We start from the raw sequence: 20,481 nt of genomic DNA, 5'->3' as shown, positions 1-20,481 counted from the left end.
TAGAGGGATATGGGCCAAATGTGGGCAATTGGGATTAGCTTAGGGGTTTTTAAAAAAAAGGGCGGCATGGACAAGTTGGGCCGAAGGGCCTGTTTCCATGCTGTAAACCTCTATGACTCTCACCTCTGAGCTGGAAGCTTGGACTCCATTCAAAACACTTGAGCCCACAACCTAGGCTGATAATCCAAAACAAAGAACAGTACAGCAGAGGAACAGGCCCTCCGGCCCATCAAGCCTGCACTGATCATGTTGTTCTATCTAGACCAACTGCCCGTATCCCTCTATTCCCCGTCTGTTCATGTGCCTATCCAGATAAGTCTTAAATGTCGCTAACGTGTCTGCCTAAACCACCTCTCTTGGCAGTGCATTCCAGGCCCCCCCATCCCACCCTCTGTGTAAAAAACTTCCCCCGCACATCTCCACTGAACCTTCCCCCCTTACCTTGAACTTGTGCCCCCTTGTGATTGTCATTTCTGCCCTGGGGAAAAGCTTCCAACTGTTCACCCTATCTATACCCCTCATAATTTTATAAACTTCTATCAGGTCGCCCCTCAGCCTCCGTCTTTCCAGGGAGAACAATCCCAGTTTATTCAATCTCTCCTCACAGGTAATACCCTCCATACCAGGCAACATCCTTTTCTGTACTCCCTTCAAAGCCTCCACGTCCTTCTGGTAGTGTGGTGACCAGAATTGGACACAGTATTCCAAATGTGGCCAAACCAACATTTTATATAACTGTAACAGAATTTGCCAACTTTTATACTCGATGCCCCGGTCGATGAAGGCAAGCCATATGCTTTCTTCACCACTTTTCCCACCTGTGCTGCCACTTTTAAGGATCTGTGGATCTGTACTACCAGATCTCTCTGTGTGTCTATGCTCCTGATGGTTCTGCCATTTATTGTGTAGCTCCAGTGCAGTACTGAAGGAGTGTTGCATTGTCGGAGCATCCATCTGGCCTCTCGGGTAGATGTGAAAAAGAGATAAATCTCAGAACACTATTTGTATGAGAGCAGGATAGTTCCCTCTGTGTCCTGGCCAAAATTATTCCCTCAACCAAGGGAGATAGTTGGTCTGTGGCATGTGTTAGAACATTCCTCAGCCTTCCATGACACTGCCTTCTGTGTAATATAGTCAACCCACATTAAACAGCGAACCGCGGGGACAGTCTCCAATGACAGACAGTTAGGGTCAGGAAGGTGTCTCTGTAAACAGCTTACCCGGTTGCCATGACATTGCTGTTTGTGGCAGCTTACTCTGTACAAATTGGCGCAACTGTGTTTCTTAAATTACAACAGTGACTACACTTCAAAAAAGTACTTCATTGGTTGTAAAGTGCTTTGGGATATCCTGAGGTTGTGGAAGGTGCTATTCAAATTCAAGTTGTTCTTCCTTCGTGCGCCAGGGTCTCTCTGGGTGAGTATGGGTCACATTTACACTCAACCATTAAAGGAGATTGTAATAAGTCCTCGAAGGCAGAAGGTCCACCACCAAAATCCCTTTATTTACAATTCCAACAGCAGTACACAGAGTGCTCACAGTCAGCAGTCTACCTTCGGGAGTGCCAGAGGAACTGACACTCCGGCTTAAATACAAGGAAAAGACTCCCTGATTGGCCCATCAATTGACCCCTTAATCAGGGAGTTCATTTTCCAAAAGGCCAACCTCAATGGCCTGATTGAAGTCATGACAGAGATCAGACCCTTTCTTTGTATCTGCATTATCTCTTCCCATAGCCAAGCTGTGGCCAATGCCAGTGACCCGGGTTCGATTCCCGGCTTGGGTCACTGTCTGTTAGAGTCTGCACATTTTCCCCGTGTCTGTGTGGGTTTCCTCCGGGTGCTCTAGTTTCTTCCCGCAGACCAAAAGACGTGCTGGTTAGGTGCAGTGGCCACGCTAAATTCTCCCTCAGTGTACCCGAACAGGCGCCGGAGTGTGGCGACTCGGGGATTTTCACAGTAACTTCATTGCAGTGTTAATGTAAGTCTACTTGTGACACTAATAAATAAACTTTCAAAAAACTTTAATTATTGAGGTAAAGGACAGTAACTAAGCTGACAATTGATCTCTCAGTCCTCCGGTCTTTGGTGGAGATGGTTATTGAAATATATGAACTGAAGTTACAACATGAACAAAGGCCATTTGGCTCAAACAGTTCATGTTGGCATTCACCCTCTGCATGAGCAAATAATTCCAATTACATTAACCCACCCTGCTCTCATATCTGTTGTCATTGTTGTTTGGTGTCTCACAGAGTGGCCTGGAGGCTTATGTACTTGAATACTTCGGGGGCAATTCTCCTAAACAAATTCTAAGTGCTGAATTAGCAGGTAAAATGGTGTAATTCACGATTGGACTGCAGAGGTCACAATCGTGAATATCATTAAAAGCTCAGGGTGGGCGGAGCCTATTCGCGCCGGAATTTGACAGTTCTGGAACTCTGCGCACGCGCAGTGGCCCCGATCTGTCAGCGTCCCCATTTGCTGGCAAGCTCAATCGCTGGCCAGCCCGGGACCCCCGCAGTGCTGCCCCTCCAAACTTCCCCCACAGCCCGATCGCTGCCCCACGAGCATTCCTGGGCCAGTCCAGACTCTTCCCCCCCCCCCCCAACGGAACAGTGACGATCCACCCCAGCAGACTCCTCCCCCACCACAGCAAACCGCCCCCTCCCCTCCAGGAGGCAGACCCCCACCAGCAGACCATCCCCCCCCTCCCCCCCCCCCCCCCCAAGTCCACCCCGATCACTGGCCAGCCTCCAACCCCGACCGATCCCCATGCAGAGTAGCAGCAGGACCCCCCATCAATCATCCTTAAGTCCCCACCCATAATCGGACCTGTCCCCTTGGCACTGCCCGATGCTCAGTGGGCAGTGCCAAGGTGCCCCCTGGGCATGGGCACTTTGCTCCTTGGCCCATGCCCAGGGGGGCACCACCCGCCCCCCCCCCCACTGCCCAACCCCTGGGGGAGCCCCGATTGCCCCCCCTTTCACTCCGGCAGGGTCTCCTGCTATTTCCCCGAATGTAGGGAGCTACTCTAAATCCCGCTGGAGTGAAGTTCGCCTGGCGGGGTGGGAGATGATATCAGACCCGGAGAATTCAGTCCCAGGCCCGATAATCACGTTGAAATGACATGAAAAATAGATTAAAATCACTTACCTGGTCTTCGCGCTGGTTTCCAGCACAGTCTCGACCGCGTCTGCTCTCTGGCTGTGGGAGACGTGCATGTGTCGGGAACGCACGCACGAATCCCGGGAAATGGCCGACATGTGCATCTCCCAACCCAACTCGCCAAAAAATTAGCATATCACGATGGGAGAATCGGGCCCTTAATGTTCATTAAGCAACTCATAACTATATACCACCACCTTCTCAAGGGCAACTAGGGATGGGCAATAAATGCTGGCCAGCCAGCGACGCCCGTGTCCCACGAATGATTAAAAAAACATCTCCGACCAACAGCCCTCCTTGGCTACTGTCCCCATTGGCTGCTCATCCTTTTGAGGGGGAGAGCTAACTGAGGTGGGGGTCACCAGGTGAGGGGCAAGGTTGAGAATAACCTCAGTCGGTGTGGGAATTGAACCCACGTTGTTGGTGCCACTCCACATCACAAACCAGCCTATTCATGATGACTACCATGTGACTCCCTACGGTACATGGGTGGTACTGTATCTCCAGTCCCACATTAAGACTTACACTTCCCAAACACCCGTCTATATACCTTTATCTGCTTTTCCTTCAACCAGCAGTGCAATCATTTCTTGAACATCAAAGCAGAAACCATACCAACCACTAACGCTGGAAGTGAATTCTGCAGCCTCACAATTCTCCTTCTCCACACTTCTGTCCTCAATATTGGACATTTAATCCTGTATTTATGACCCTTCAACTGTTGGAAACAGTCAGTTTCTATTTCCCCTTCCCTTTCCCCTTCATGATTTCAAAATCATGGGCGGCACGGTGGCACAGGGGTCAGCACTGTTGCCTCACAGCGCCAGGAATCCAGGTTCAATTCCAACCCCGGGTCACTGTCTGTGTGGAGTTTGTAAATTTTCCCCGTGTCTGTGTGGGTTTCCTCCGGGTGCTCCGGTTTCCTCCCACAGCCCAAAGGTGTGCGGGTTGGGTGGATTGGTTGTGCTAAATTGCCCCTTAGTGTCAGGGGGACTAGCTAGGGTAAATGCATGCGGTTATGGGAATAGGGCCTGGGTGGGATTGAGGTCGGTGCAAACTCAATGGGCCAAATGGCCTCCTTCTGCACTGTAGGGATTCTATGAAAATACATCTATTTTATCATCCCATAAACCCATTTTACGACAATCCAATAAATTCATGGTTACCGTTCCTGATATTAACTTTAATTCCACAATTTTTAACATCTAATTAGTTGAATTTAAATTCCTCAGTTGCCATAGTGGGATTTGAACTCATGTTTCCATCCTTAGTTCAGCACCATAACGAGGATATCTTTTTGTACCGCACTTGTCCTTCTCTGAGAAAAAAAATGACCCAAACTTTCAAGATTTTAACTTTGTTTTGTACCAAGCAGCAACTGGGCAAATCTGTTTTTTGTCTGCTCTATAAACTCTCAATATCCTGCCGATAATCCATCCAATACTGCTCATCTTCAAACTCCCTCCCTAACAGCACTGTTGGTGTACCTACACAAGGTGGGCTGCAAGTGGTTCACAAAGATGGCTCACCACTACCTTCTCAAGGGCAAGTAGAGATACAAAGAACAACCAAAGAACAGGAACAGACCCTTCGGCCCACCAAGCCTGCGCCGATCACGTTATTCTATCTAGACCAACCACCTGTATTCCTCTATTCCCCGTCTGTTCATGGGTCTATCCAGATAAGACTTAAATGTCGCTAACACGTCTGCCTCAACCACCTCACTTGGCAGTGCATTCCAGGCCCCCTCACACATCCCCACTGAACCTCTCCCCCCTTACCTTGTGCCTCCTTGTACTTGGTACCAGCCTCCTTGTACTTGTACTTGTGCCCCCTTGTAATTGTCATTTCTGCCCTGGGAAAAAGCTTCCATTTGTTCACCCTATCCATGCCCCTCATAATTTTATAAACTTCGATCAGGTCGCCCCTCAGCCTCCGTCTTTCCAGGGAGAACAATCCCAGTTTATCCAATCTCTCCTCACAGCTAAGATTTTGATTTGATTTGATTTATTATTGTCACATGCATTAACATACAGTGAAAAGTATTGTTTCTTGCGCGCTATACAGACAAAACATACCGTTCATAGTGAAGGAAAGGAGAGAGTGCAGAATGTAGTGTTACAGTCATAGCTAGGGTGTAGAGGAAGATCAACTTAATGCGGGGTAGGTCCATTCAAAAGTCTGACGGCAGCAGGGAAGAAGCTGTTCTTGAGTCAGTTGGTACGTGACCTCAGACTTTCGTATCTTTTTCCCGAAGGAAGAAGGTGGAAGAGAGAATGTCCGGGGTGCGTGGGGTCCCTAATTATGCTGGCTGCTTTGCCGAGGCAGCAGGAAGTGTAGACAGAATCAATGGATGGGAGGCTGGTTTGCGTGATGGATTGGGCTGCATTCACAACCTTTTGTAGTTCCTTGCGGTCTGGGGCAGAGCAGGAGCCATACCAAGCTGTGATACAACCAGAAAGAATGCTTTCTATGGAGCATCTGTAAAAGTTGGTGAGAGTGCTGGGAGTAGTAGATGGACAATAAATGCTGATCGAGAGAGTGACACTAAACCCCTAAACGAAATAAACATAATCCTCTAACCAGGGCCATTATAAGGTTTATTTTGAGTCACCGTCACCACTCAGCTTTTACCTTCAATTCTCCTCTCGAAGAATGTTTTTCCTTTAAAGGGTGAATCAGACAGGCGGCCACTCTCTCCTTATAATCCAGGCAATGGAGGAGTCTTACGGCTTGGAATTCAGAGCTTATTATATAACACTCGAGGCAGCAGCCCTCCACACGGGGCAGGAGTGGGTAACCATGGTGGCATCGCGGTTAGCAGTGCCAAAGACCCGGGTTTGATTCCCGGCTTGGGCCAGCCTGGACAGTTCTTGTGAGGCGCTAATGTACAGTTGGAAATTCTGCTGACTTTAAGTTGTGCAAAGGCCGGTTGCTATTAGGATGTTTTCAATGTTAACTTTTGTAACAAAGGGATCTGTAACCATTTTCTATTATTTTCTTATTAATTGTTAAACCTCACTGAATAATTATATTATAATCTCAACCACCAACCTGCAAACCAGCCTCCCATCCATTAACTCTGTCGACACTTCCCGCTGCCTCGGAAAAGCAGCCAGCATAATTAAGGACCCCAAACCCGGACATTCTCTCTTCCACCTTCCATCGGGAAAAAGATACAAAAGTCTGAGGTCACGTACCAACCGACTCAGGAACAGCTTCTTCCCTGCTGCTGTCAGACTTTTGAATGGACCTACCTCGCACTAATTAATCTTTCTCCACACCCTAGCTATGACTGTAACACTATTTTCCACACTCTCTCCTTTCCTTCTCTATGAACGGTATGCTTTGTCTACGTAACGCCCAAGAAACATTACTTTTCACTGCATACCAATACATGTGACAATAATAAATCAAATCAAATCAAATCCATCATTTATTATCCCCCAACAGGGCTTTCAAGACTGAGGATTATAGATTGTTGTTATGTAAGTGTATCAATGAACAAAGTTGAGGAACTGGAGGTAAGATATGGATTTTCCTTAGCCTGATTGAATGACAGGACAGGCTTGAAGGGCTGTGTGGTCTCCTACAGTTTCTAATGTTCCCACGTTCCTTCTCCCCCGACAGGGAATGACCAATCTCATTCAGAATGCCAAGCGTGGCCCCCAAGTAGAAACAGGCCCAAGGGGAAGGGGGAAAAACATCAGCCAGAGTTCACTTTGAGCTGCAGTTTAAACTCCTCCCCCCTGCCCCCGCCACCCCCCCCCCCCCCCCCCCCTCCCCGAGTAACAAGTGACGGGATTGCAAACCACAGGGTAGACACATCTGGGGTGCCTCATAGATAATGTCAGTGCACTCGGAGAGGGGACTGGGTGCAGTGGGGCAACTCCTACTGCCCATCATACTCCAGTTGGGATGCTGCACTCATTATGAACATTGAGCATGGGGTTAGTGAGCACCCAGGGAACAGCATGCCCCCAACATGAGTCGTCACCATCTTCAGGAGAGGGGTAGAAGGTGAGCAGTAGAACTGGAAACAAACAAAATATTCTCACACCCTTTAATTCAAAGTAAAACAATAATTATCTGGAGCCACGAACATACCCACAAAACCACCTCAGGCAACAGTTGAGTTTCCATTTCTCTTTTATCAGAGATTGCGGAGAGACAGGGTGCAGCGCCTGTCAAGCCCTTTCCATTCTGATTTGCCTTGTTTGTCAAGGTTAACTGACTGACGGGAATGTAATTATTCATCTTCTGGCGCCTCAGGATTCTTTGCAGCTGGTTCAAGCTTAGAGGAATGGAGGTCCTCTAACTTGTCTCATTATTGGCGGCACGGTGCCACAGTGGGTTAGCACTGCTGCCTCTGGGTGCCAGGAACCCGGCTTTGGTCTCTGTCTGTGTGGAGTCTGCACCTTCTCCCCGTGTCTGCGTGGGTCTCCTCCGGGTGCTCCGGTTTCCTCCCACAGTCCGAAAGACGTGCTGGTTAGGTGGATTGACCATGCTAAATTCTCCCTCAGTCTATCTGAACAGGTGCCGGAGTGTGGCGGCTAGGGGATTTGCACAGTAACTTCATTGCAGTGTTAATGTAAGCCTTACTTGTGACACTAATAAATAAACTTAAAAATCTTAAGCTTAATTCCTTGCTGTGTATCAAGATGGTCATCTTTGACCCCCCCCCCCCCCCCCCCCCCCCCTGCCCCTTCACTCTGTATAATGCAGACAACACAGAAGGGATGAGCACCACACATAGTGCCGGCACTCGCTCACTCAAATACTTATATATGCTGTTACCAAAACTGCACGGTGGCACAGTGGTTAGCACTGCTGCCTCACAGCGCAAGGAACCCAGGTTCAATTCTGGCCTCAGGTGACTGTGTGGAGTTTGTACATTCTCCCCGTGTCTGCGTGGGTTTCCTCCGGGTGCACCGGTTTTCTCCCACACTCCAAAGATGTGCAGGTTAGGTGGATTGGCCAAGCTAAATTGCCCCTTCGTGTCCCAAGGTGTGTTGACTGGGGGATTAGCAGGGTAAATGTGCAGGGTTACAAGGTTAAAGAAGTGGGTGGGCCTGGGTAATATCCTCTTTTGGAGAGTCGGTGCAGACTCAATGGGCTGAATGGCCTCCTTCTGCACTGCAGGGATTCTATGAAAAGCTTATTGTTTACCAATGCCTCTTCTGGAGCCATTTCCTTGGCAGTTTCTGTCAGTGGGGTTTTGCCATTGCCTTTCCCGGGGGAAGGATGAGGAATCAGACCTACACTGTTGGCATTAATCTAAACCATACACCAGCCAACTGAGCTGACTGGCTCCCTACAAACGGTTATACCGTATTACAAAAGTAATGTACAGCCCAGCTGGTCCATGTCAGAGATTTTGCTCCAAACAAGCCTCCTCCCACTCATCTTCAACCGTCCCCACCAACATATCCTTCTATTCCTTTCCCCCTCATGTTGTCTATCGAGTTACCCCTTAACTGCCCCCATGCTCTTCACCTCAACTGGCGTGTTCCACATTCTCACCACTTTCTGGGTAAATAAGAACCAAATAAGAGGAAATTCTGACTGTTCCCAGTGTTAAACTCTTAACTCATGACACAAATTGTATTTACCTGGTGTCATAGAAACTAGAAGCAGGAGTAGGCCATTTGGCCCTTTGAGCCTGTTCCGCCATTCAATTTTTTTGATTTGATTTATTGTTGTCACATGTATTAACAGACAGTGAAAAGTATTGTTTCTTGCGCACTATACAGACAAAGCATACCGTTCATAGAGAAGGAAAGGAGAGAATGCAGAATGTAGTGTTACAGTCATAGCTAGGGTGTAGAGAAAGATCAACTTAATGCAAGGGAAGTCCATTCAAAAGTCTGACAGCAGCAGAGAAGAAGCTGTTCTTGAGTCAGTTGGTACGTGACCTCAAACGTTTGTATCTTTTTCCCGACGGAAGAAGGTGGAAGAGAGAATGGCCGGGGTGTGTGGGGTCCTTAATTATGCTGGCTGCTTTGCCGAGGCAGCAGGAAGTGTAGACAGAGTCAATGGATGCGAGGCTGGTTTGTGTGATGGTTTGGGCTACATTTTCGACCTTTTGCAGTTCATTGTGGTCTTGGGCAGAGCAGGAGCCATACCAAGCTGTGATACAACCAGAAAGAATGCTTTCTATGGTGCATCTGTGAACGTTGGTGAGGGTCATAGCTGACATGCCAAATTTCCTTAGTCTTCTAAGAAAGTAGAGGCGTTGGTGGCTTTCTCAACTATAGTGTTGGCATGGGGGGACCAGGACAGGTTGTTGGTGATCTGGACACCTAGAAACTTGAAGCTCTCAACCTTTTCTACTTCGTCCCCGTTGATGTAGACAGGGGCATGTTCTCCTTTATGCTTCCTGAAGTCGATGGCAATCTCCTTCATTTTGTTGACATTGAGGGAGAGATTATTGTTGCCGCAAAAGTTCACCAGATTCTCTATCTCATTCCTGTACTCTGTCTCGTCATTGTTTGAGAATATACATCGGAGGTGGAGGGGGCCAGCAGCCTAGCTCGCCCCGTTGCTTGTGATGCGTGTGGTGGGCGGCCTCTGGAGGCCCTGGACTTTGAAGGCCCTGGCCTACTTCCAGGTGTCTAGGATGTTTCTGTGACACTCTCTTCATCCTGCTGCCCCGGAGATGCCCTGATATCAGGAAGGGGGGAGTCAGAGGTGTAGGCACAGCCACAGTCGCCTGGCTGGAAGGCCCCAGCATGGGCTGGAACCCTTCCTCCTCCCGTAGGGGTCCCGTAGGCCCCTGGGTCACTCCATCCAACAGCGGTGCTTCTACAGTGAGCTCCAGAAGCTCCGGCGTCACCTGGCACTGCCAGTACTGGAGGACCACCTGTGTCCTACCCATGGGGGTCGAGCCCTCTGCAATGGCCACTTGAGTTGGGGGCTACCTCTCAATGGCCGCAGCAAGTGCCCTCTGGGACAGGGCCACGCTCTGCAACCCCTCAGTCATGGCCCTCTGTGAATGGGCCACGTTCTCAAGGGCTGCTGTCGTAGGCCGCTGTGTCTCAGCGCTGTCCCACTGGGTCTCCTGCAAGCTCTCGAGACTCTCAGCAATGGGCCGTAGAATCCCGGGAAGCCTGTTCAGTCCCTCTGCTGTGGCCCACTGTGACTCGGCCATCGTTTGGAGCCTGCCACTCATGGTGAGGATCCCCTGCCCCAGGCTTTCCACTGCAGATGCCACCTTTGCAGTGTTGGCCTGGGAACCACGCAATACAGGCAACAGCTGCTCCACCTGAAAGCCTTGTGACTCCTCCCAACAGCCTCGCAGTTGGTCCAGTGTGGCTATCAGCCCCTCTTGCATTCCCTAGCTCTGTTGCTGCATCTCCAGCAGCTGAGGGAGAAGTGATCTCAGAGGCCCAGCATGTAGCCTGGGGCCAGCTGGGTCCAGAGGCCTCGGACGTTCCCTCCTCCACCCGATGTACATCAGCAGATGTGTGGTGCTCACCAGAAAGTGACCCAGAAGCCTCACCACTAACTGGACCCACTGACGTGTCAGTATCTGGGATGGTGAGCTGTGAGGTGGCAGCTGATGTCAAAACGGTGCCACCCTCGGAGGTCCCTTCACCCATATCCTCCAAGGACTTGTCCAAGCTGTTTGGACCAGGATGGGCAGGAGCTGCAGCAGGGGCCTGGAATCCAGAAGGCTCCGGGGCGTCCGGACAAGGTTAAGTGCAAGGGAGGGAGAGGAATCCGGGATGCAAAACACGTGATTCACATTTTTCCATTGAATGTAGAACAAAGCACCAAGAAAATTACATCACAGGAACAGGCCCCACGGCCCTCCAAGCCTGTAGTGACCAGGCTGCCCATCTGATTTGTAACCCCCTACCCTTCCGGGGACCATATGCCTCTATTCCCATCCCATTCACATAGCTGTAGAAATGTCCCTGAAAGGTCAGTATTGCATCTGCATCCGCGACCACCCCCGGCAGCGAGTTCCAGGCACTCACTACCCTCTCTGTGCAAATAAACATGCCTCATACATCTCCTTTAAACCTTGCCCCTTGCACCCGAAACTCTTGCCCCTGACGAGTTGCCTCAAAGTGAGCGGAGGAATGATAGATGCCCACGTCTTGACGGCAGCCCGACCATGCTGTCGCTGACAACCCGCATCCCCCCTTCTCTGGAGAGCTCCAATGCCAGTTCCTCAAAGGGGGTGAAGACCCGGAGGTCTGGCTCACCACCCCCTGTCTTCGCCCTCTCACGGGTGTTATGGTCGGTCTTCTCCTGTGGAGACAGAAGGATGTGGAGATGCCGGCGTTGGACTGGGGTAAACACAGTAAGAAGTTTAACAACACCAGGTTAAAGTCCAACAGGTTTATTTGGTAGCAAAAGCCACACAAGCTTTCGGAGCTCTAAGCCCCTTCTTCAGGTGAGTGGGAATTCTGTTCACAATTCTGTTTGTGAACAGAATTCCCACTCACCTGAAGAAGGGGCTTAGAGCTCCGAAAGCTTGTGTGGCTTTTGCTACCAAATAAACCTGTTGGACTTTAACCTGGTGTTGTTAAACTTCTTACTGTGAGACAGAAGGAGCCATGAAAGAAATGGTGGCGTTGACTCCTGCAGAGTATCAGGTGGTGGGCCTTAGAGGGCAAGCGCACGGGGGCTCATTGAGGGGGAAAGGAAGGAGGTGCTTAGGGGTCAGGAGCTGGAAGTATGCAGGGTGCTGGGGGTGGGAGGATCTGGGGGAGATTTGGAGGAAGATGCAAGATGGGGGTCAGCACTTACCCTTTCCTGCACAGATGAGGCCATTTACTTTTTTCCGGCACTGCTTCGCGGTTCAGGGGGCCAGTGCCCTGGCACTGACCGAGGTGACTTCCTCCCAGGCCGTATTTCCATCTGCCCCCAGGGGTCTGCGTCCTCCTGGGGGGGGGAAGAGGGTGTCCCGCCTCAACTCTGCTGCATCCAGTAGCGTCCCCTGGTCACCCTCAGAGAATCGGGGGGGCTGGTCGTGCGCACATTGTCCTGCACTGCCTGCCCGCCTGTCCATTCTTGAGTCTTTTATGGAGCTGCCTCTCGTTAGGGCAGATCAGCTGCAGGCAGTTTGGCAGAACGTTCCAGCAAGGTCCATGCAGTTTACTTGTTAGCATTGAGGGGAAGGCAAGTGAGCACTTGCAGGTGGGGTGGGGGTGTGGGGGGGGGGGGTGGAGGGGGGGGGGGGGGGGGGGGTGGATCAGTGCCTCAATGATTGGGGACAGGGGAGAGAGGGGGAGGTGTCACATAGCCATCGGAATCCAGAGGAGATGGGGGCTTTGTGTGGGAGGGTCTGGGGTGGGGTTTCGCTGCCACTCTGCCTGATATTGGTGACGGGGGGGGGGGGGGGGGGGGGGGGGGGAGGAACCGCTGCCACTCTGCCTGAGATCGGTGGGGGAGAGGGGGAGGGAGCCGCGATCGGTCTGGGTGGCGGGGGGGTGTGGGGGGATAAGGGGGTCAGTGATGTTGTGGGGGGTGGGGCAATGTCTCTGGGAGCCAGGGAGAGACATTATCCGGCCCGGGTGTGATGTGGCAGGGGAGGTTGATTCTATCATTTTTTTTCTGCGCATGCGCAGTTGGAGGCGCCGATCGGGCGCGTTAAGCCCCGCCCACAGGCTTCTGCAGCGCAATTCGGAATTGCTGATATTTGTTCAGGCAGGGTGCGTATGGGGGTGCCTGAGAACGGGTCCAAACGTCGGATCTGAAACACTTCCAGTTTCAAGTCCGTCCAGCACTGAGAATGAAAATGGTAAAATAGGGCCCTTTGTTGCCTGGGCTACAGCAGTGACTACATTTCGAAAGTGCTTTACAGTGGGGAGTCGCGAAATGTGAGTTTTTACTTGTGATAAGAGTGCGTTCACATTGAACCAGTACAACTGCAGTCATAAGACAGAAATTCCCTGCTCCAGACTCGACAGCCCAGCCTCATGGCGCAGCCTCTACCCCAGAGCCAGCCTCAGACCGCCATCTTGTGGCAATGAGAATGTGACCAGGCAGAGAAACAGGGTGTGGTGAACCATTGTTGGTTCCCACTAGGTAGTGCTGAGCCATGGTCTGGCCAGTACTATGAGTCTGTATATATGTTACTGTTGGGGTTAGGGTTGGGCTGTTCTACCTGTTAATATAGTTGTTATGGTACACCCCAGTCGGCTCCGCCTCCTGGGAGAGGTATAAAGGTCACTGCTCTGCCTGGTGACCCTTTAGTCTGGGATCGTGTACTGTATATGGTAGCTCTGTTATTGTTGGCAATAAAAGCCTTTATTTCCCAAGTACATCACGCCTCTCGTGTGTTATATCGCGCATCACAGGGACACAAAGGCTGAGTAGGAAAATACCTCGATGGATTGAAATTAAGATATTGGGCAGCTCAATCCCTAGTTCATGCAGCTGATGGCCCAGTTACTGCAATAAGCAGCCATGGGAATAAAATCAGATAGAGTGACTGCTTCTGAGAGCAGTAAAATGTACACGTGATAGGATGGGTCAGCACCGGGCAGCTATTGATAAAGGTATTTTCGTGGGATCAGGTGTCACTGGCAAGACCAGTATTTGTCGCCCACCGCTAATTGCCCTTATATTGTTTGACTTGCTGGGCCATTTCAGAGGGCAGTTCAGAGTCAACCACATTGCTGTGGGTCTGTAGTCACATAAAGTAAATAAGTAAAATAAAGTTTATTTATCAGTCACAAGTAAGGCTTGCATTAACACTGCAATGAAGTTACTGTGAAATTCCCCGAGTCGCCGCAGTCCGGCGCCTGTTCAGGTCAATGCATCTAACCAGCACGTCTTTCGGACTGTGGGAGGAAAGCGGAGCACGCCGAGGAAACCCACGCAGACACGGGGAGAACGTGCAAACTCCGCACAAACAATGACCCAAGTCGGGAATTGAACTGGGTCCCTGGCACTGTGAGGCAGCAGTGCTAACCACTGTGTCACCGATGTAGGTCAGAATGGGTAAGGACGGCAGGTTTCCTTCCCACAGGGACATTTATGACCCAGGTGAGTTTTTATGATAATTTGTAATAGTTTCACGGCACCATTACAGAGATTAACTTTCAACTATTAATTACTGAATTTAAATTCCATCAGCAGCCCTTGTGGGATTTGAACCCATGTCTCCAAAACATTAGCCTGGGCTACTAGATTACGAGTACAGTGACATTGCAATGCGGGGAAAATATTTGTTTAATATTTTGGGGGTTTATTGTGTTTGTCTGTAAAGTAGTCTTGTGGGGGTCCACATGTGTGTGTGTGTGTGCGCTTGCATGTGTGTACGTGTGCGTGTTTCTGTATGACTAATTTAAACTGAAGGCATTTGGGCTGCAAGGTTTAGAATATCAAAGAATCTAGGTGTGAAAGAGGGGAATTTGAAATGAATAGGGCCAAGCAGGAGGTTCAACAGATTAATAAGACAATGGGTAGAAATTTGCATTAAAAGAAAATGAAGGTTTTGCCACGTTCAGTTGTTAAGTTTCAAAGGGCAGTTAAAGTGGGTTTACAACTGGGAAAAGTTCATTAAAAGAGGCAAAGTTATTCAGTTTTATTTTACCCAAAAATGGTGGACATAAGAATATAAAAGACTTTTACACCCTGGGAAAAAAGAATTTCAAGGAAAGATAAGTTAATGGTGGGCCGTTGGGGAGAGTTATAGAACAAAGCGATCTAGGGGTACAGGTTCATAGCTCCTTGAAAGTGGAGTCACAGGTGGACAGAGTGGTGAAGAAGGCATTTGGTATCCTTGGTTTCATTGGTCAGAACATTGAATACGGGAGTCGGGACATCTTGTTGAAGTTGTACAAGACATTGGTAAGGCCACACTTGGAATATTGTGTACAGTTCTGGTCACCCTATTATAGAAAGAATATTATTAAACTAGAAATAGTGCAGAAAAGATTTACTAAGATGCTACCGGGACTTGATGGTTTGAGTTATAAGGAGAGGCTGGATAGACTGGGACTTGGTTCTCTGGAGTGTAGGAGGCTGAGGGATGATCTTATAGAGGTCTATAAAATAATGAGGGTCATGGATCAGCTAGATAGTCAATATCTTTTCCCAAAGGTAGGGGAGTCGAAACCTAGAGGGCATAGGTTTAAGGTGAGAGGGGAGAGATACAAAAGGGTCCAGAGGGGCAATTTTTTCACACAGAGGGTGGTGAGAGTCTGGAACAAGCTGCCAGAGGTAGTAGTAGAGGCGGGTACAATTTTGTTTTTTCAAAAGCGTTACGTGGGCATAGAGGGATATGGGCCAAACACGGGCAATTGGGGACTAGCTTAGGGCTAAAAAAAAAAAGGGGCGGCATGGACAAGTTGGGCCGAAGGGCCTGCTTTCATGCTGTAAACCTCTATGACTCTATAAGGAGAGTAGGAAAAGATGAAAGAGAGGAGAATGAGAGGTGTGTTGAATGTGTGGCCTTGTGGCCTCCTGCGTGCTCTGTGCTGGCAGAGAGCTGTGAAAATAAGCAAAGTGAAGCAGTTTCAGCCCAACTCAGAAAAGTCTCCATCTGTTTTCTCCTCCAAGTTTTACATTTTTGAAATTTCCGTGCAGCAGCGTAGGAAAGAGAGAGACGTCCCAGGACGTGTCTTCCCTACACCAACAATAGAACATAGAAAAGTTACAGCACAAACAGGCCCTTCGGCCCACAAGTTGGGCCGAACATGTCCCTACCTACTAGGCTTACCTATAACCCTCTATCTTACTAACTTCCATGAACTTATCCAAAAGTCTCTTAAAAAACCCTATCGAATCCGCCTCCACCACCACTACCAGCAGCCGATTCCATGGGCATTTTCACAGTAACTTCACTGCAGTGTAAATGTCAGCCTACGTGTGACACTAATAAATAAACTTAAATTTAATAAACTCAAACTTGTCTGTCTGAACTTAACATCAACGAACAAATAATCTAAAAGGGAAGGGTCATGGGGAGAATTTTCTGTACTTCAATTCTGTACCAGTAGATCTGGCATCCTTCATTATCCTTTTCTTTTAGTCATTCGTGGAACATGGGCATCACTGGCTAGTCAGCATTTATTGCCCATCCCTAGATGCCAGAGGGCAGTTGAGAGTCAACCACATTGCTGTGGCTCTGGAGTCACATTTAGGCCAGATCAGGGAAGGACAGCAGATTTCCTCCCCTAAAGGACATTAGTGAACCAGATGGGTTTTTACAACAATCAACAATGGTTTCATGGTCATCAGTAGATTCTTAATTTATGATCTTTAAAAATTAAATTCAAGTTCCACCATCTCCCATAGGGGGATTCGAACCCGGGTCCCCAGAACATTAGCTGAGTTTCTGGATTAATAGTGATAATACCACTAGGCCATCACCTCCCCATAATCTGACAGTCCATTTGCTAATTCTCTGATTCCTGGTATCTACAGCTTTGGGATCCAGCTTTCACATTTTTGTGAAATTTGGTATGTCCACTATGACTCTCACCAACTTTTACAGATGCACCATTGAAAGCATTCTTTCTGGTTGTATCACAGCTTGGTATGGGGCTCCTGCTCTGCCCAAGACCGCAAGAAACTACAAAGGGTCATGAAAGAAGCCCAGTCCACCACTCAAACTAACCTCCCATCCATTGACACCGTCTACACTTCTCACTGCCTCGGAAAAGCAGCCAGCATAATCAAGGACCCCACGCACCCCGGACATTTTCTCTTCCACCTTCTGTTGAGAAAAAGATACAAAGGTCTGAGGTCACGTACCAACCGACTCAAGAACAGCTTCTTCCCTGCTGCCATCAGTCTTTTGAATGGACCTACCTTACGTGAAATTGAACTTTCTCTACACCCTAGCTATGGTCGGTGCGGGCTTGGAGGGCTGAAGGGCCTGTTCCCCTGCTGTAATTTTCTTTGTTCTTTGACTGTAACACTACATTCTGCACCCTCTCCTTTCCTTCTCTATGAACGGTATGCTTTGTCTGTATACTACACAAGAAACAATACTTTTCACTGTATACCAATACATGAGGCAATAATAGATCAAATCAAATCATCTGGTAGGTGATTGTCACTCTTCCCCCTCTCCCATAAAGCATGATTCCATTAAGTGGGACTTTACCCCAAATCAAACAATGTGTTTTGGGAAAGTTGTAAGCCTGTTTTCTGATATTGTTAAAACAAAACATTTGCTGGATGCTTTGTAACAACAAGGTGTAATTCTATATAATTTCATTGATATTTAAAATTACAAATTTATCCATTTGTTTATCCTTCTGTCCTGAACCGCCACTCATTCCTTTCGCAATTTGGAACCAGGGATTCCCTGGCTGTTTAATGTTGCGATTAAAACATTTAAAAGAATCACATTAGCTGCCAAGCTTCCATTTTCAGAGAAATCTGAAGCTGAAGTCTCTATAGCAGTAATTGAATATACAAAACTACAGTAAACGAAATTATTCATTTCATCAACTTCAAAAGAATTGGACTCGGGGGAACTATTCCCCATCCACTTCATGGGATTCCGATGTGCTAGAACTCTTGCTGGTGAATTGTTAAATGTGTTTCCACTGCAACTGTGAAATGGGAAAAATATTTGTGGAAATGGAAGCTTTACCCAGGATCCACCCTGATCAGACAATGGAGCCCAAATTATTTCATTCCATCCATCTTGATCCCGATATCCACCAATGCTAAACTCCAAACCTGACCTACACAAGTTCAATAACAACCTTCATTTTTTTTTTATTTGTTCACGGGAGTGAACATCACGAGCAAAGCCAGCATGAATTACCAATCCCGAATTTCCCATGAAAATATGGTGGTGAGCCACCTTCTCGAACCATTTGAATCCATGTGGTGTAGGTACAGGCACAGTGCTGTGAGGCTAGGGGAGGGGGGTGGTTCCAGGATTTTGAACCAGCGACTGTGAAGGAACATGACAGATTTTCAAGTCAACATGGGTTGTGACTTGTTGGTGATCAGACCACATGTCTCCTGCTCAAAGGGTGGCACAGGGATTAGCACTGCTGCCCCAGCACCGGGGACTCGGGTTCAATTCCAGCCCTGGGTAACCATCTGTATGGAGTTTGCACGTTCCCCCCATGTCTGCGTGGGTTTCCTCTCTCAGTGCAAAGATATGTGGGTTAGGTTGATTGGCTATGCTAAATTGCCCCTTAGTGCCAGGGGTACTAGCAGGGTCAACACATGGGATTATGGGAATAGGGCCTGGGTAGGATTGTTACCGGTGCAGGCTCAATGGGCCCAAATGACCTCCTTGCGCACCGTAGTGATTCGATGATTCTAGGCAGTCCAGCTCATGGGTTTGGAGTGCTGAAGGAGTCTAACTAAGTTGCTGCAGTGCATCTTGTATAACCCTGCCACAATACACTGGCCGTGCAGGGTGCGAATGTTTACGAAAGTAAATGGGGTGCTGCTCAAGCGGGCAGCTTTGTCCTGGATAATGTCAAGTGTTGTCAAAGCTGCACCCATCTAAGTAAGTGGAACAGCTTTGACAAAGGGTCTTCGGTACTCGAAACATCAGCTCTTTTCTCTCCTCACAGATGCTGCCAGACCTGCTGAGATCTCCCGGCATTTTCTCTGTTGGTTTCAAATTACTTCACACTCCTGACTTGCGCCTTGTGGACAGGTTTTGGGAGGTCCGATGTTGCTTTTCACAGAATTTCCAGTATGCTCCTGTAGTGACATTATTTACATGGTTGATCCTGTTAAATTTCTGATCAATGGATGTTGAATGATGGTGTCAAAGGGAGATTACTAGGTTGTTTCTTGCTGGAGATGTTCCCAACATACAGCCTAAGTCTGTATGTTGTCCAGGTCTTGTTGCATGCAGGTGGGGATTGCGTCAGTATCTGTGAAGTGGCAAATCATAGAATCCTACAGTGCAGGAGGCCGCCATTTGGCCCACCAAGGCTGCACTGACCACAATCCCACCCAGGCCCTACCCCCACAACCCAGTGTATTTACCCTAGCTTCTCCCCTTGACACTAAGGGGCAATTTAGCATGGCCAATCCACCCAACCTGCACATCTTGGGAGTGTGGGAGGAAACCAGAGCACCCGGAGGAAACCCACACAGACACGGAGAATGTGCAAACTCCACACAGTGACCCAAGGCAGGAATTGAACCCGGGTCCCTGGCGCTGTGAGGCAGCAGTGCTAACCACTGTGCCACCGTGCTGCACCCCCACCCTCCAAATAGTACTGAACACTTCAAATCAGCAAACACCTCCACTTCTGACCTGATGATACAGGGTCATTGAAGCAGCAGTTGAAGGTGTCTTGGCCAAGGAACTCCTGCAGTGACGTTCTGGGACCAAGATAATTAACCCACAACAACTCACAACCAGCATGAAACCAGTGAAATGTTGCCCTCAATTACAACCCAATATATTAAACCATTGTCACTTCGAAACCATTTTCTTGCCTTTTAGAGTTTCCTAGCTAATGTGAGAAGACAAAATGAAAAGTCAGCTGTGATTTTCAGTGTGCTACCTAAAACTGTGGTGGAAGCAGATTCAATAGTAATTTTCAAAAGGAAATTAGATAAGTATTTTAAAAGAAAATATTTGCAATGCTAAGATTTGGGGGAATGAGCCAGCACCATGTGCCAAATAGAGTCTTACAGCACAGAAAGCAAAGTGGGAATCGAATGACTACAGACATATCCCTCTTGTGAATTCAGCCTTCCCTCACCCCTACCCTCTTCCAACCCCTTTTGCGGGCAGCACGGTGGCACAGTGGTTAGCACTGCTGCTTCACAGCGCCAGGGACCTGTCTGTGCAGAGTTTGCACATTCCCCCCGTGTCTACATGCGTTTCCTCCAACAGTCCGAAAAGACGAAAGATACTAAATTCTCCCTCAGTGTACCCGAACAGGTGCCGGAGTGTGGCAACTAGGAGATTTTACACAGCATCATTGTAGTGTTAACGTAAGCCTATTTGTGACACTGATAAATAAACTTTAAACTTTTCATTGAATCCCGACAGCGCAGAAGGAGGCCATTCGGCCCATCAAGTCTGCACCGGCCACAATCCCACCCAGGCCCTATCCCCGTAACCCCACATAATTACCCTGCTAATCCCCTGACACTTAAGGTCAACCTAATCCGTACATCTTTTGGATTGTGGGAGGAAACCGCAGCACTCGGAGGAAACCCACATGGCCACGTGGAGAAGGTGCAAACTACACACAGACGGTGACCCGAGGCCGGAATTGAACCCAGGTCCCTGGCACTGAGACAGCAGCGCTAACCACTGTGCCATCATGCCACCCCTTTTAATGCGCAGTAACGAGTGGAACTGGGAAAGGAAAAATAGCACAAGTGAGACATTAATACAAGG

The sequence above is a fragment of the Mustelus asterias genome, chromosome 25 (genome assembly GCF_964213995.1).
Source record: "Mustelus asterias chromosome 25, sMusAst1.hap1.1, whole genome shotgun sequence".
Classification (NCBI taxonomy): Eukaryota; Metazoa; Chordata; class Chondrichthyes; order Carcharhiniformes; family Triakidae; genus Mustelus; species Mustelus asterias.
The sequence above is the reverse complement of the archived record's forward strand: the minus strand, read 5'-3'. Positions refer to the sequence as shown.